The following is a 7170-nucleotide window of genomic DNA, read 5'->3' as shown; positions in this document are numbered from 1 at the left end:
TTTGCACAAAAACTAAAAAAAAAATATATATATATATATTATTATTATTTTTTTTAATTTTCACAGAGCCTTCCAAGTACCACCAGCAGGGGTCGCAAGTACCACCTACGGTACGCGTACCGTAGGTTGGGAACCACTGGACTAGAGGTATGTGCACACGGCCGTGTGCTCCATAACAGTTGCGGCGACGTGCGGCTGCGCACCGCGGAAAAAGTGCCTGAAAATCATATTAGTATCATATAATGTCATCATTATAGTATAATGAAGACATGTGCCAACTTTGATGACGTGGTGTTCAGTATTTTAAGCGCACAGGGGGTTTTTTGTTCCTGAAAACCCTTTTGGAGATAAGTGGTTTTCATCGGACAGGACCCACACATGTTTTTATTTTGAAAGGGTCTACAATAATCGGTAATGACCAATTTAGGTGAGCATACAAACTTAACTGCACTGAGTATCATCATATCCCACATCTCTTCCCTCCACTCCCATATAGTTTTGATAAATGTCCGTGCGCTGATTGGGTACATGTCCATCATGTGTCACGTTTGTATGAAACAGGTTGTAATTTTTGTTCCAGCCGGTGGATGAAACAATAACATCAGCCTTATGCTGAGCAGATTATGGGATGTGCATTACAAATGGAAACATATTCAAGTCCAATCATTATATTTTAATAAAAGCAATAATGATGATAATAACAACAACAATGGCAACAATAATAGCCCAACAACATAACCAGACTCATACATTTTTCCAATAGCTTGATCAGATCTGAGAAGCAGGGCAGCAAAACTCTTTCTTGTTGATTTGGTATTTTCTTACATAAAGTATAGTATGTAAATACACTAGGTATCTCGCGTGCTTTATTCCTAGGCTCACCCTGCAGCTCACATATGCAGCTTGGCCGCTGCGTGGCTTTGCCTGCAGCACAGCTGCTGCGTGGCCTCGCCAGCCCTATTGGCGTGCACGCAATGTCTCCCCCTCTCTCTCTCTCCCCCTCTCCCTCAGTCTCTCTTTGTGTGTGTGTGTGTGTGTGTGTGTGTGTGTGTCACTGATGACATCACAATGATGGCACAATGCCTATGACATCACTGATGACATCATCAGTGATGGTATGACATAATCAGTGATGGTATGACATCATCAGTGATGTCACTCTGACATCACCACTTGCCTCAATTGCTCAAGTGACATAATGACATCATCAGTGGGAGAAAAATTTAAACGGAGAGAACAGATTGCACACATGCGCCCTTTAAATCCACTAGGGATCACTCGCATTTGCAGCTCGCCCGCTGCGCGGCCTTGCCCGCAGCTCGGCTGCTGTGTGGCCAATGAGACCAGCATCACTGATGATGTCAGATTTATGACATCACTGATGATGTTACAGTGGGATTTATGACATCACTGGTATTTATGACATCACTGATGATGTCACAGTGGGATTTATGACATCACTGATTATGTCACAGTGGGATTTATGACATCACTGGGATTTATGACATCACTGAAGATGTCACAGTGGGATTTATGACATCACGGATGATGTCACAGTAGGATTTATGACATCACAGTGGGACAATCACAGTGCGACAGAGAAACAAACAGACAGAGCCCCAGCTCCCATTTACAGTATATACTGATGATGATCAGAGATGGGCAGTATTTTAAATACATGTATTTAAAATACGTATTTCAAATACATTTGTGTATTTTGTCATTTGTATTTGGCTGGACCGAGAAAAATAAGATGTAATTTGTATCAAGATACTTTCAGACCTTGTATTTTGTGTATTTTAAATACATAAAATACTTTTTTCTTTAATTTTATGTTATTTTATTCTCAAATTGACACATTCTTACCATTGACACAGGTTTAAACTGTGGAGGAAAAAAATGTGACATGTCACTTCTACTCTACCTCTGATTGGCTTACCCTCAGAACAAACTCAACGACAAATCAGAGGCAGAGTAGGGTGGGTCTTGAGTCAGACTTCACATCACTTCTTTGTCTAGTATGAAGCCTTGTGTTGGTGGAAATTCCCCCAGAGATAAATTACTAATATAAATTGATGATTAGATATTGCATGCACTGGCCTATCTGCAAATTAAACGGTTTACTGCATATTCAAACCAGTGTATCATATTGTATGTATCAAGACACAACTAATTATCTTCTTAATTAAAATTGGCAAAGTGGGTGGCAGTGTGATGTGTGGCGGCAGGGGGGATATGATTGTGATGTCATCAGTGATGTCCCTCGATCAATTGTGATGTCATCAGTGATGTCACTCGAGCCACTGATTGCCCAACTGTGATGTTACTCAGGCAGTTGTGATGTCATCAGTGATGTCACTCGAGCAACTCTGATGTAGTATGAGCCAATGGTGCACATTTGCACGATGGCACCAAGGTGGGTGGGCGGTGTCTGTCTGTCTGTCAGTCATGATTATGGGAGCCCGTGGAGCTGGCGATTTCCATAACTGCAGCCATGGCGCATAATCTCCAGGGATACTGTTATGATGTCAGATATCTAGGGCTAACATGGTCAAAGTTCCAAAGCTTGAGGTTAAATGCTGCCTGTAAGTCAAAAGCCCTCACAGAAGGCGATTAACAGCTGAAGTGAGGGAGAAATTAGCTGTGCTGAAAAACAGCTAAAACTGAAATGAAAGAACTGTAATGTGTTAGAGGGTACACAATAGGGTTGTGCGATGTCACCTAAATAACCATTGCGATGGTTCCACAGTGAAACATCGCAATGGACGTTGGCATCGTCGTTGACAGGGGGTGGGGGTTAATTCATGATTTATGAAGTCCATGTGGTGCCGTTTGGCTGCGCCACTGCAATGTACGTTCACGTTTACAACAGGACAGCTGAGCTCTACATGTCATGAGAGACCAGCGGGCTTGGATAGGCTACTACTACAGCACAGAGCCAGGCAATTCAAACAGTAGGCTATCACTACCAGCAATATTGAAAGGCGCAAAACAATCAAACGTTAACGTTACAGATCGTGACCAACAACGGTTGTGTTTAATTTAACTAGCTGGCAGAAAAGGGGCAGAATTACTGTTTTATTTATTTATTTGTTTATTGAGCAGGGACAAATGCATTGAACATTATTTCATATGACCTACAAAACAGATGTCATGCATACAGGTTTCTAGCCAAGGCTAATTTGCAACCCCTGTCCCTGGTTAGGCCTTTACTATTAAAACAAAAGTTCAAGAGAAAAATTAAAACAGTACCAAAATGTTAAAAACGAACCATATAAAACAGAACAAAATAAAGACAAAAACAGAAAACTAAAATAGTAGAATACTAAAAGTCAAAGTTCACAGGCTTGTTTCAGTTTCAGCCATTGTTTTGCTTGTGTGTTAAATACGGGCGGCTAACGTTAGATTTGTGTGGGCTCAGTTTTGAACCTAACATTGGGTTACGTTAAGGAGAGATAGAAACACAGCAGCAGCCAGGCAGCCTACACAGTATGTAACGGAGAGAGTTCCTGGAAACAGGCGAGTTGAATTCACAGTTGAAGACTTGTAACATTACTCACATTGGGTTGAAAACAGGAAAGAACGTGAAGTTTCTTCTTTCTTAACATTTTCACAACACAACCGACTTCTGCTTATCTTCTCTTCCTCTCCGCTTTACCACTTCTCTGAACTGGGGATAAGGTACGCTTTGCCGCTTGTTTAATGCCGGCCTGTGCTAGCCTAGGTAAACCCAGCCACCACGTGACCTGCTCTCTCAGTTCCCAGTCACTATCGTCTAGCGAACGGGCCATTCAAATCGATTTCCGCGGCGGTTGAAAGACTCCCGCAGACCCGCAGCCACCCCGCAGCCAATGAGTGACGGCGTGACTGCCAACATCAGTCCTGCCGTGATCGGCCAATCAGAGAGTGCATCTTTGTCAATGACGTGTAACAGCTGCTGCGGCTTAAGCACTGGTAGCCGTTAGCATTTGGCCTCTCTAAAGCATAGCTCCCGAGCTAGCTACTAGCTATATGGCTATGCAACTACGTTGAGGAAATGAAAACAGCTGTTAATGTTAATGTGGGAATCATGGTGGAACCGAATAAAAATGTTTTTGTTTGATACTCTATTCTGTTGTATTGTCATGTGAGAATGAAAACAGCTATAGTAATAGTACTTCAAAACAGTGGTTCTCAAAATGTTTCCACATAAGGATCCTTAAACTGAATAATGTGATGCTAGGTCTGTTGATCAAAATAACACCTATATCGAAATCGGATTTTAGCGGACCATACAAGCCGGGGCTTCAGAGCTGATCACCTGGACACATTTTACGGCAAAATTATCTGATAAACTTGTCTGTGCAGCTCTGTGGTGATCAGCTAATGTCTTCATAGCATTGTGATTATGATTTAATGCATTATGGAAGATAAACGCTGGAAGGCTGGGTAGCATTAGCTAACGTCATCCAGGCTACAGTAACATTAGGCTATTATAGTTATGAAACGCTGATTCAAACGTTACAATAATAAGACACAATAGGAGGCAGATACTAGATACTCTGACACAGAAAGGCAGACAAGCTAGCAGCAGGGATCTTGTCACACTGATTCCAGATAAACTCGTCTGTCTAGCCAGCTATATGCCAATGTAAGGCTGGGTAGCATTAGCTAACGTCATCCAGGCTATACAGTAATAGGCTATTATAAAGTTTTCTCTCTCCTGCTGCAGGTAGGATGATGCACATAAATATAGCCTACATTATGTAAAGTCATTGCATAAATGTGTTTTTATTGTAAAACTAAAATGTGAAGTAGAGCCAAGTTATTGGAGCGGACATCACAGTAGGAGCGCGTTACGCTGTCACTTACCTAAATTACGTTAAATCGACGAGGGGTATATATAGACCCAGGATTACATATATGTTTCACATAGGGTGGTGTTTTCATTTCGATGTTTTATTTGGTCCAATATTGAAATGTTATACAATTGCAGGTTGTGTTACCATTACACAAAATTGAGATCTACCTTCATATCTATTTCGGCTCATTTGGTTGCTATTTAGTAGCGAAATACAGTAGCACAATGCATGCTGGGAGGAAGTGAACAACAACAAACCATAACAAACGCATCACAGAATGAAGCCTAATCTCTCCTGAGATTATAACGTTAACCTGTTAGGACGCTGTGAGCTTGTGTATATAAGTCCAGAGAACTTGATGAAAACAAAGTGACAAAATATCCTGGCATCGGGTACACGAAAATTAACGTTATTAAATGCTGTAACGTTAACTGTAATTATCATGTGTATTGTTTATTTAGCCTACTCCATCTCTCAACCCATTTTGATGCTGAACCAAATGACCAGTCCGGCTGCAATGATTGATTTGTGAGGCAGCATTATGCCAATGGAAGGCTGGGTAACATTAGCTAACGTCATCCAGGCTACAGTAACATTAGGCTATTATACTTATGAAACGCTGATTCAAACGTTACAATAATAAGACACAATAGGAGCCAGTTACCCTACTGTAGCTAGAGAGATTAATTTCAGACCACCAGATATCACCATATTTGTTATTAAATGCTGTAACGTTAACGGTAATTCTCATGTGTATGGTTTATTTATAAGCATTCATTGATTGAAGCAGAGTGCTGGTCGGTTAAGTTTCTCTGTAGTCATGTCCTCTGCTCCAATCTTCAGTTCAGTTTCTTCTGTCTCTCGTCCAGCAGCTGCAGATGTCATCTTTATCCACGTTATTGATGATTATTTATAAAAAAAATCTCATTGTGTAAATATTTTACAGACAGATAAACCATACAGATTTGTTGTAATTGTGAACACATAAGGGAGCAAAGACATGGTTTTCAAGTATAACACAATGTACAACTTTTATTCAAAGACAGGATTGAAAAATATAGGTCACTTGTATTCACTTCAGTATAATGTCAGGTCTCAGTCGCATTCACGCTAACCTCTTAACGTCTAGCTATAGCTAGGTTACATCTGGATTATGTATAATATACAGTATAATACTACGATCACTAGGTCATGACATTCACATTAACGCCTCCAAAAATCTACTGTAGCTAGCTAGCGTTAAATAGGTTTATCTGTAACCACGCTGAAATGTGAGGGCATTAACGTTAATATTTCAATTAGGTCAAACACACCTTACCGTTATGACTGCGGCCGTTTTTGATTAACATTAGCGTTAAGTCCATGATCAAATCTAGCATTTCGGTATATTCAGTGTGTGTGTGTGAAAAGGATGTTAGCATGCTAGCATTATTAGCACAGAATGTATACAGTCCATGGTACAACGTTAGGCCTTCAAGTCCTGAGGCGAACAGCGCCGGAGGATGAAGTCTGCAGACTGGCATTCAGTGTCCAGCATAACAAGCACGCCTGTTTCCTCATCAGGTTGGCAGCAGCTGACCAGTTGCCCTTCTCCACAATACCTGCGTAATATAAAACGTAGCAGTTACTGTATGTTACACGTGGCTAACGTTAGCTAGCTTCTGACATGTTTTTCTAGAATTCATTAGATCGTTAAATGCTCCCGTAATCTAGCTAACCCCCACACAGCCGATGAGGAAAAGTCATTCATTTATCGAATGTCTTTCTTACCAAACACAATTACGCTAGTTTCTGAGATAATATATAGTGTGGCATATACCTGTGAATAACATATTCTTACCTGGAAATCACACATCGATCCGTAGGCCAGCTCTGAGTCTGTTTACATTTCGGGCGGAGGGGGGCTTGGTTGGTTGTAGCTGGTTGTAACCATTTGCGTGCTAGCAGTACTGAAATGAAAAGTGTTAGCTCGCTTGCTAACAACAAAGGTCGCAGAGCGATGACGCCATCTGCTGCACTGCGCATGTGCTCTGTGCACAAAGCTGGTTGGATGAAGGTTGCGTAATGGAGCGGTCTATCGGGGGGGGCCCAACAACCGCAGGAAATCGTTTAGCACAGGCGGGGGACCAGACCATAGTGACTGAGAACAGGTCTGAGAGCAGGTCACGTGGGGGATGGGTTTACCCAGGCTAGGCCTGTGCGTCCCCCGTGTGTCGCGGTTGAGTGGAGATAGCCTTTTTTATTATTAAATCTGCCAAATTTTTAATTCGAACAGATAATCACGATGGTCCGATGTAGAAGTGTCTGAGGTCGATGGGGGTCGGCCCAT

The sequence above is a fragment of the Poromitra crassiceps genome (assembly GCF_964638095.1).
Source record: "Poromitra crassiceps genome assembly, chromosome: 11".
Taxonomy (NCBI): domain Eukaryota; kingdom Metazoa; phylum Chordata; class Actinopteri; order Beryciformes; family Melamphaidae; genus Poromitra; species Poromitra crassiceps.
This window is presented reverse-complemented; position numbering follows the sequence as displayed.